This window comes from Salvelinus alpinus, chromosome 10 (genome assembly GCF_045679555.1).
Source record: "Salvelinus alpinus chromosome 10, SLU_Salpinus.1, whole genome shotgun sequence".
Classification (NCBI taxonomy): Eukaryota; Metazoa; Chordata; class Actinopteri; order Salmoniformes; family Salmonidae; genus Salvelinus; species Salvelinus alpinus.
The window spans coordinates 11,923,838-11,935,491 of NC_092095.1; the positions used below are offsets into that span (position 1 = coordinate 11,923,838).

At 43.9% G+C, this 11,654-nt stretch overlaps 1 pseudogene; it reads left to right on the top strand.

The window, feature by feature from the left end:
- The first annotated feature begins 1,948 nt into the window (after positions 1 to 1,948).
- LOC139531502 (endophilin-B1-like) lies at positions 1,949 to 11,385 on the top strand (annotated as a pseudogene).
- The last annotated feature ends 269 nt before the right edge of the window (positions 11,386 to 11,654 follow it).

Consider the following 11,654-nt stretch of genomic DNA (forward strand, 5'->3'; position numbering starts at 1 on the left):
ACTCTAGAGCTCTGTCAGAGTGACCATCTGGTTCTTGGTCACCTCCCTGACCAAGACCCCTCTCCCCCGATTGCTCAGTTTGGCCAGGCTGCCAACTGTAGGAAAGGTCCTGGTGGTTCCAAACATCTTCCATTTAAGAATGATGGAGGCCACTCTGTTCTAAAGGGCTTTTTCTTTGCAACTCTGCCTAGAAGGCCAGCATCCCAGAGTTGCCTCTTCACTGTTGATGTTGAGACTGGTGTTTTGCGGGCACTATTTAATGAAGCTGCCAGTTGAGGACTTGTGAGGCACCTGTTTATCAAACACTCAAATGTACTTGTCCTCTTACTCATTTGTGCACCGGGGCCTCCCACTCCTCTTTCTATTCTGGTTAGAGCCCGTTTGCGCTGTTCTGTGAAGGGAGTAGTACACAGCGCTGTACAAGATCTTCAGTTTCTTAGCAATTTCACGCATGGAATAGCCTTCATTTCTCAGAACAAGAATAGACCGACAAGTTTCAGAAGAAAGTGCTTTGTTTCTGGCCATTTTGAGCCTGTAATCGAACCCACAAATGCTGATGCTCCAGATACTCAACTAGTCTAAATGTAACCGATGTGAAATGGCTAGCTAGTTAGCGGGGTGTGCGCTAATAGCGTTTCAATCGGTGAGGTCACTCGCTCTGAGACCTTGAAGTAGTTGTTCCCCTTGCTCTGCAAGGGCTGTGGATTTTGTGGAGCGATGGGTAACGATGCATCGTGGGAGGCAGTTGTTGATGTGTGCAGAGGGTCCCTAGTTCGAGCCCAGGTAGGGGTGAGGAGAGGGACGGAAGCTATACTGTTACATATAGAAGGCCAGTTTTATTGCTTCTTTAATCAGAACAACCGTTTTCAGCTGTGCTAACATAATTACAAAAGGGTTTTCTAATGATCAATTAGCCTTTTAAAATTATAAACTTGGATTAGGTGCCATTGGAACACAAGAGTGATGGTTGCTGATAATGGGCTTCTGTATGCCTATGTAGATATTCCATTAAAACAATCTGCCGTTTCCAGCTACAATAGTCATTTACAACATTAACAATGTCTACACTGTATTTCTGATCAATTTTATGTTATTTTAATGGACTTTTTTTTTTTTTTTTCTTTCAAAAACAAGGACATTTCTAAGTGACCCCAAACTTTTGAACAGTAGTGTATGTTATGGGTCACTCTTAGTTTTCCTTATCTCTATTGTGGAATGTCCATGTTGATCCTCTTGGTTGTCTTGGTCTTCTTGATCCATCCACCGGTCTTCTTTGTTAGTCAGGCCTGACCCCTTCATCCCGTAGTTTTTTTCTGTAATCTAATTTAATGTTATGCCAGGCCCCTTTTCATAGGGTATAAAGACTCGTTAGAACTTTGACCACACGCCATCTAGACGGACTACATGCCATCTATCAAATCAAAACTGGAATTTTTACTCTAAACAAAAGTTGTAAAATTATGCTAGACATTTATAGAATAAATCATATCTAGTTTGATGTTTCTGTGACAAACGGTGAATTAGTTATTGATTTATACCGCTTTTAATGGCATCTTATAGATTTTATGTATTTATATAAAAACTGGAATTGGTCCTCAAAACAAAGGTTGTAAAAGTATGCTAGACATTTATAGAATAAATCATATCTAGTTTGATGATTCTGTGACAAACGGTGAATTAGTTATTGATTTTTACATGTTAAATAGATTTTGGCGAATGTTGAATGTCTGTTGAATGTCTGTTGAATATAAAACCAAATTTACCTCGGTCTTTAAATGGATGTTCAGTGGTTCATAGTCAAAGTGAAAGCCACAGCTGAAATCTGAGGCAAGTCTGACCTCTAGTGGTGACAAAAAGTATTAGGCAACACTGCCAGACATCCCACCTACTCTCTATGAACGCCACACAGCTACAGTCAGAAAACGAGACAGTCAACATTCAGCTGCTTTTTTTCTTTCCTTAAATCAAATCACGAGAACCGTCGTAAAATATTGATTTCTTAACCATTCCCCTATATGGATAAGTAATTGTACTGCTTTCGAGCACAAAGTGTATTTTTAATCTACAACTAAACATGGATTTCAACGTCAAAAGGTTAGCTGCAGACGGTGTGGTACGTTATTCAGTCGTACGGTTCAAGTAAGTTTACAGACACATTTTTTGTTATTTTCTGATTTCAGATCTGTTGCCAGTTATTAGTTGGAATAACGTACGTAGGGTCGTGGGTCAGAGCTATGATTGGGTTAACTAGTCAGGCAAGCTAAACCAACTATTAAGAGTTAAATAAATATGTCAAATAGAAGTTTCACTTTAATTCAGTTACAGGTAGCGTAGTTTGACTGTTGTCAGACAGTTTGTAGTCACCCTTTCATTTCATTTTCAGTTTACTGAGGAAAGCTGCCAAGCTAAGACTGAGTTGGATGCTCACCTGGACAACCTGTGCAGAGCAGAATGCACCAAGCAAAACAGAGAGATTCATGAAGCAGACAGAGGTTTTATTACAACCAAACCCAAGTAAGACTGTGCTCACTGATGTCAATATACCCTGCCTGGTGCCTGTAAGTCCTAACTAGGGGGACATGCAAGTCCATTTAGTTCCAGTCAGTTCATTAACTTGCTGGATATTCAATATCAATTTACAGACCCATAGAAAGTCACAGTTGGAACATCCTGAAATAGCATTAAAAAAATGTCAAAGTATGCTAAATGTTACAAGGTCATGGAGGTACAAATCTGGGCAAATAATGTAACCTTTGACCTATTCCCATTCAATGTGTTGTAGAATAACAGTTGGTTGCTAGGCAGAGTTCCTCCTTAGTAAGGAAGCAGTAATTGGTTAGCCCCTTCTTAGCCTATAGGCTACATGTTGTCCAGCTTTTGTGCCACAATTGGATGTGTATAGTCCTTGACATTATAAGCCCATATATGGCCAGTTTCTCAAAGCAGCCACACCGTGTATTAAAAAAAATAATAATAATATTTAACAAGGCAAGTCAGTTAAGAACAAATTGTTATTCACAATGACGGCCAAACCCGGGCGACGCTGGGCCAATTGTGCACCGCCCTATGGGACTCCCAATCACGGCCGGATGTGATACAGCCTGGATGTATGAGGGTTGACTGTTAAATAACAGTTGGGTGTCCATGCACCCTCCTGTGAGTTCACACTGTGGTACTGCATCGCTCAGTCTGTTGCAGACCTAGGGACACACACACACCACACCAGCTGATCTACACACACACACACACACCACACCAGCTGATCTACACACACACACACACACCACACCAGCTGATCTACACACACACACACACACACACACACACACCACACCAGCTGATCTACACACACACACACACACACACACAACAGCTGATCCACACACACACACACACACACACACACACACACACACACCAGTTGATCTACACACACACCACAACAGCTGATCTATACACACACACACACACACACACACACACACACACCACAACAGCTGATCTACACACACACACACACACACCAGCTGATTGTATTTATTTAAACTTTATTTAACCAGGTAGGCTGGTTGAGAACAAGTTCTCATTTACAACTGCGACCTGGCCGAGAAAAAAAGCTAAGCAGTGCGACACAAACAACAACACAGAGTTACACATGGAATAAACAAACATACAGTCAATAACACAATAGAAACAAAGAAAGTCTATATACAGTGTGTGCAAATGGCGTGAGGAGGTAAGGCAATAAATAGAACATAGTAGAGAAGTAATTACAGTTTAGCAGATTAACACTGGAGTGATAGATGAGCAGATGATGATGTGTAAGTAGTGATACCGGTGTGCAAGAGAGCAGAAAAGTAAATTAAAAACAATATGAGGATGAGGTAGGTAGATTGGGTGGGCTATTTACAGCTGATCTACACACTCACACCACAACACACCTGCTCCTGCGTGTTGTGGGTGTTATTGGGATTGTAGTTGCAGAGTTGTTGATTTAGTGAAGTTAAAGCAGTTGGCTCAATCAACGGTCTTTGGGGTTTCAGAATTCACCTCGGTGTATATAGTGTAGGCCTAGTCGGTGTATGTAGTGTAGGCCTAGTCGGTTTATATAGTGTAGGCCTAGTCGGTGTATATAGTGTAGGCCTAGTCGGTTTATATAGTGTAGGCCTAGTCGGTGTATATAGTGTAGGCCTAGTCGGTGTATATAGTGTAGGCCTAGTCGGTGTATATAGTGTAGGCCTAGTCGGTGTATATAGTGTAGGCCTAGTCGGTGTATATAGTGTAGGCCTAGTCGGTGTATATAGTGTAGGCCTAGTCGGTGTATATAGTGTAGGCCTAGTCGGTGTATATAGTGTAGGCCTAGTCGGTGTATATAGTGTAGGCCTAGTCGGTGTATGTAGTGTAGGCCTAGTTGGTGTATATAGTGTAGACCTAGTCGGCGTATATAGTGTAGACCTAGTCAGTGTAGACCTAGTCGGTGTATATAGTGTAGACCTAGTCGGTGTATATAGTGTAGACCTAGTCGGTGTAGACCTAGTCAGTGTATATAGTGTAGACCTAGTCGGTGTATGTAGTGTAGACCTAGTCGGTGTATATAGTGTAGACCTAGTCGGTGTATATAGTGTAGACCTAGTCAGTGTATTGTCTATGCTAGCTCAATTAGCCTACCATAAAGCTCTTTGACTCCCCACAAATGTTGTTGAAGGTTGACTAGATGGCAGACTGGATATGCCTGTGTGGTGTCCTCGTTATCTTGCTGTTTAGGTCACGCTGCACAAGGTTGCTCCTCGGTCCTGCTACGTCGTGACTGTCCTTTCTATGTGATTTTACGTTTCTCTCTATCTTTTCAGATGTCAGAATAGACGGATTTCTGTGTGAGAAACTGGAGAAGAAAGTCCCTGCGCGGATCAACAACCACAAGATTCTTGGCCTGCCCATGATGGAGTCGGGGAGTGAGTTTGGCCCCTGGAACAGCCCATGGTAAGTTAGTTGAACCCGTAGAGATCCTTTTGATTCACAAACATACGGTGCAGATATATCCCCCACAAAAATGTCCCGTGCTGCGTTTTAATTCCAGAACGTTGTTCCATCGCCTGTCGAGGGTGCATTCATAGTGCACACTGTAGTAAAACATTTGTTAGTCCCCGTAGCGACGCGTTTCAGTACGTTTCCTTCTGTTTGGTGTCTCTTGTGTGGTTCAGTTGGTTGAGCATGGCGCGCGCAACGCCATGGTTGTGGGTTCGATTCCCACAGGGGACCAGTTTGAAAAAAAAGTACCAACATTTATGCGCTCACTTACTGTAAGTCACTCTGGATAAGAGAGTCTGCTAAATGACTCGAATGTAGTGACTACACCCCAGGTCTGTGAAGGGGAGGGGACATCTTCCTGGAATGAAACCCTCTCCGAGGATGTCATCTAGCACAGTGGCCATCTGAGGACTATGTAACACATGATTTAATAGTGATGGATAGGATAACCCCTCTAATTAACTTAACATCCTCGCTCAGAAATGCCGATGTTGACAACTGCATGTTGCCGTAGCAATATATAGGCTTCGCCGTATTTTTAAAAAATGCGGTGGATTTAAAAAAAAGGAAAGGAATAAGTGTTTATGAATATTGGTGTATCCTGTGAATTAATACATTTTATTGGACATATTTGAAAAACATAGAATTGCCTCATTCAGCTGCACACAACACATCAGCTCTGTTCTCAACTTCAAAAAAGAGAAACCTGCAGCTAAAATCTCAGTTTGTGTTGTACATGCCGTCTCAGGTTGAACCTTTTTCCCGCTTCCTGGTTGACCCGTGTCTACTTCCTGTCCCTACAGGAAACGTTGTTATTAAATGTGGCGAGGCGGAGAGGGGCAGTCGTCGAGAGAGTTCACCCAGAGCTCTGCCATTAACTTCCTCCCGCTGTTCAGGAACTTTCTAGAAGGAGACTTCAAAACCATCCTGGTGAGAATCAACGAGAAGATCCGGTCTTCCTCCTGAAATGACCACATCGCACTGCATGGTCTCCTCATCGGGACCAGGAACATGCTTTGTTAGATTGCTAACAGGGATTAGGGAAAGTATGTTTTAACAGAGATGATTGTAATGAAGATATCATTGGCATACAGAATTGAGGGATGCTTGTCCCTTCCCTGTAGCTTCTCTGGTCTTGTAAACATCGTTGGCCTGGCTGACCCGAAGTGTTGTCGTGCCGTTGTATTGATTCATGTGACGACTGCTGTTCATCGAATGGTTAACCGTTTATAATTCCGTGATTAAATGAATCGGGTAATTATTAACCTGGGGCACCATGGGAAATGAATCGGGTAATTATTAACCTGGGGCACCATGGGAAATGAATCGGGTAATTATTAACCTGGGGCACCATGGGAAATGAATCGGGTAATTATTAACCTGGGGCACCATGGGAAATGAATCGGGTAATTATTAACCTGGGGCACCATGGGAAATGAATCGGGTAATTATTAACCTGGGGCACCATGGGAAATGAATCGGGTAATTATTAACCTGGGGCACCATGGGAAATGAATCGGGTAATTATTAACCTGTGGCACCATGGGAAATTAATCGGGTAATTATTAACCTGGGGCACCATGGGAAATGAATCGGGTAATTATTAACCTGGGGCACCATGGGAAATGAATCGGGTAATTATTAACCTGGGGCACCATGGGAAATGAATCGGGTAATTATTAACCTGGGGCACCATGGGAAATGAATCGGGTAATTATTAACCTGGGGCACCATGGGAAATGAATCGGGTAATTATTAACCTGGGGCACCATGGGAAATGAATCGGGTAATTATTAACCTGGGGCACCATGGGAAAGCTTGGCTTTATTGAGGTTCTATTTCCCAAATTAACTCAAAGAATGTCGATTTTTACAACAGTCGCTGATGAATTAATTTCCTCTACAGTCTCATTCTGAACGCCGCATAGTCCGGGAATCTGCACAAACCCAAGTCTCAGTAAATAAGTCCGTACCACACCAACTGAGTTGATTTTATTTATTTACTAACACGCTAAAATTATAATATAAGATACAAACACACCGTCTAGGCTCTTGACTAGAACTTAGTACAATGAAACAGCGGACCAGCACAATATGACACGTGTTACACAAGATGAAGATTTAGAAAGAGAGAGAAAGGGAGAGTGCACTAGAGAAAAGCACATTTGGGCACATGTGTAAACTGTGCTTACTTTAGCCCAAACACCTTGCCCCGAACTGCCGCTCTTATGGTTCAGAATATAATGATGTAATTACGTGTGGAAGGTCTCCGATGGGGTCTCTCCTCGTGGGAAGTACCTCCTCTTCCTCTGATGGTGACACTTCTGTTGTTACCGGGTGTAACTCTCTGATTGTCCACAAGATGTCAGTGTCCTTTCTCTTAGTGGTCGAGGAGCAGCAGGCCACATGCACAGCCATATCAACTGTCATCTCAAGATCAACTGCTTTCATTACAAATGTCAGAATGCAGTTTATTTCATGGTAATCTGTCATTTGTTTGTTGTCTGTGTTTTGTGCAGAAACAGAGGAACCGTTTGCAGGGTTTTGATCTGGATGCTGTAAAAAGCAGGCTAAAGGAAGCCAGAGTGGCCGACTCTAGAGCAGTGGTAAGTAGCCTATTACCTGACCCGTTGGCTTTAACACACACACATACACACACACACAATGTGTGGTCATATAGGACAACGGTCATTTGTGTGGTCGTATAGGACAACGGTCATTTGTGTGGTCGTATAGGACAACGGTCATTTGTGTGGTCGTATAGGACAACGGTCATTTGTGTGGTCGTATAGGACAACGGTCATTTGTGTGGTCGTATAGGACAACGGTCATTTGTGTGGTCGTATAGGACAACGGTCATTTGTGTGGTCGTATAGGACAACGGTCATTTGTGTGGTCGTATAGGACAACGGGCATTTCCTATTCCTCTGGAACTCATCTCTCTCTCTCTCTCTCTCTCTCTCTCTCTCTCTCTCTCTCTCTCTCTCTCTCTCTCTCTCTCTCTCTCTCTCTCTCTCTCTCAGCAGGCTATGCTGTGGACAGGCTGGAGATAGCAGGCTATGCTGTGTTGGCTGTGGACATGCTGGAGATAGCAGGCTATGCTGTGTTGGCTGTGGACAGGCTGGAGATAGCAGGCTATGTTGTGTTGGCTGTGGACAGGCTGGAGATAGCAGGCTATGTTGTGTTGGCTGTGGACAGGCTGGAGATAGCAGGCTATGCTGTGTTGGCTGTGGACAGGCTGGAGATAGCAGGCTATGTTGTGTTGGCTGTGGACAGGCTGGAGATAGCAGGCTATGTTGTGTTGGCTGTGGTTCTGCAGCTGTGGCTCTAACACAAGGACTCTGTCACTGTTCCACACCATGCTAACAAGTAGATGTGGCCACCGGAAGTGACTGAGTGGAATGTTCAGCAGCCATGTAGGACCTAAGAACCCCATCTCTTCCTACTGACCTACTGATGGTGTGGTTAGCAGCTGTTAGTGTGTCTCTCTCTCCAGCTCTTCCTACTGACCTACTGATGGTGTGGTTAGCAGCTGTTAGTGTGTCTCTCTCTCCAGCTCTTCCTACTGACCTACTGATGGTGTGGTTAGCAGCTGTTAGTGTGTCTCTCTCTCCAGCTCTTCCTACTGACCTACTGATGGTGTGGTTAGCAGCTGTTAGTGTGTCTCTCTCTCTCTCTCTCTCCAGCTCTCTCTGTCTCTTTCTGTCTCCATATCTCTCTCTGCTCTAGTCTCTCTCTCGCTGTCTGTCTATCTTCCTCCCTCTCTCTGTATTTTTTAAAATATATAATATATGTATTTGGCACATAAACAACAGGTGTAGACTTTACCATGAAATGTTGACTTGTTTACTGCGTTCTCTCTCTCTCTCTCTGTCTCTCTCTCTGTCTCTCTCTCTGTCTCTCTGTCTCTCTCTGTCTCTCTCTGTCTCTGTCTCTCTCTCTGTCTCTCTCTCTCTCTCTCTGCCTTCTCTCTCTCTCTGCCTTCTCTCTCTCTCTGCCTTCTCTCTCTCTCTGCCTTCTCTCTCTCTCTGCCTTCTCTCTCTCTCTCTCTGCCTTCTCTCTCTCTCTCTCTCTGCCTTCTCTCTCTCTCTCTCTCTGCCTTCTCTCTCGCTCTGCCTTCTCTCATTCTCTCTCACGAACATTGGTGTAAAGCTGGAAGGAACCGATAGGTTCATCACCATTGTCAATGTTATTGTGTCGTTTCCTCTACATGTAACTAGAGTCAAATCAGCCAGAGTAATATGTCCTGTCTGTGTTAACCAACCCTACGGTGAAGCATAGTGGTGGCAGCATCATGCTGTGGGGATGTTTTTCAGCGGCAGGGACTGGGAGACTAGTCAGGATCAATTAAGTTCCTGAACTACACAGAGGCACCACACAGCCTAATGAAAGGCAAAGGTTGTCCTGGTTTCACTTAAACTCCACGCCCATGATGATGGACACTCAACTGTTCCACATATACAGTACCAGTCAGTCAACAGCTAATGGGCATCCTAATAATCAATGTAGACATACAGTACCAGTCAAAAGGCTTGGACACACCTCCTCATTCAAGGGTTTTTCTTTATTTTTTATATTTGACATTCTTCAAAGTAGCCACCCTTTGCCTTGATGACAGCTTTGCACACTCTTTGTATTCTCTCAACCAGCGTCATGAGGAATGCTTTGCCAACAGTCTTGAAGGAGTTCCCACTTAGGGCTCCTTTTCCTCCACTCTGCGGTCCAACTCATCCCAAACCATCTCAATTGGGTTGAGGTCGGGTGATTGTGGAGGCCAGGTCATCTGATGCAGCACTCCATCACTCTCCTTGCTAAAATAGCCCTTACACAGCCTGGATGTGTGTTAGGTCATTGTCCTGTTGAAAACTAATGATAGTCCCACTAAGCCCAAACCAGATGGGATGGTGTATCACTGCAGAATGCTGTGGTAGCCATGCTGGTTAAGTGTGCCTTGAATTCTAAATAAATGACACAGTGTCACCAGCAAAGCACACTCACACCATCACACCTCCTCCTCCATGCTTCACAGTGGGAACCACACATGCAGAGATCATCCGTTCACCTACTCTGCGTCTCACAAAGACACTGCAGTTGGAACCAAAACTCTCAATTTGGACTAACCAGATCAAAGGACAGATTTCGACTGGTCTAATGTCCATTGCTTGTGTTTCTTGGCCCAAGCAAGTCTCTTCTTCTTATTGGTGTCCTTTGGTAGTGGTTTCTTTGCAGCAATTTGACCATGAAGGCCTGATTCACGCAGTCTCCTCTGAACAGTTGATGTTGAGATGTGTCTGTTACTTGAACTCTGAAGTATTTATTTGGGCTGGAATCTGAGGTGCAGTTAACTCTAATGAACTTATCCTCTGCAGCAGATGTAACTCTGTGTCTTCCTTTCCTGTGACGGTCCTCATGAGAGCCAGTTTCATCATAACGCTTGATGGTTTTTTTCAACTAAAATTGAAGAAACTTTCAAAGTTCTTGAAATGTTCCAGATTGACTGACCTTCATGTCTTAAAGTAATGATGGACTGTTGTTTCTCTTTGCTTATTTGAGCTGTTCTTGACATAATATGGACTTTTACCAAATAGAGCTATCTTCTGTATACCACCCCTACCTTGTCACAACACAACTGATTGGCTCAAATGCATTAAGAAGGAAAGAAATTCCACAAATTAACTTTTAACACACCTGTTATTAATTGAAATGCATTCCAGGGGACTACCTCATGAAGCTGGTTGAGAGAATGCCAAGTGTGTTAAAAGCTGTCATCAAAGCAAAGGGTGGCTACTTTGAAGAATCTCAAAAATAAAATATAACCCTTTTTTGTTTACTACATGATTCCATATGTGTTATTTCATAGTTTTGAGGTCTTCACTATTATTCTACCGTGTAAAAAATAGTCAAAATGAAGAGAAACCCTTGAATGAGTAGGTGGGTCCAAACTTTTGACTGGTACTGTATACTGTACCTTTTTTTAATTAGGGTGGTTTACAGCATTTCTGTCCTGAAAGGCGTGTGTGCGTGTGTGCGTGCATGCTGCTGGCGGTATGTAATGGTTGTCCCTCCCCCCAGGCGGCGCAGAACCTGCAGGATGACCCAGAGTGAGTTTGACAGACAGGCTGAGGTCATCAGGCTGCTCCTGGAGGGCGACAGCAGCACCCACGTACGTACCCTGACCTCTGACCCCACGACACCCCCACCACCATGTGACCGCACATGACCTCTGACCGAGTGTGTCTGAAATTGCACCCTATTCCTTATATAGTGTACTACTTTTGACCAGGGCCTATGGGGTTAGTAGTGCACTACTTTTGACCAGGGCCTATGGGGTTAATAGTGCACTACTTTTGACCAGGGCCTATGGGGTTAATAGTGCACTACTTTTGACCAGGGCCTATGGGGTTAGTAGTGCACTACTTTTGACCAGGGCCTATGGGGTTAATAGTGCACTACTTTTGACCAGGGCCTATGGGGTTAATAGTGCACTACTTTTGACCAGGGCCTATGGGGTTAATAGTGCACTACTTTTGACCAGGGCCTATGGGGTTAATAGTGCACTACTTTTGACCAGGGCCTATGGGGTTAATAGTGCACTACTTTTGACCAGGGCCTATGGGGTTAATAGTG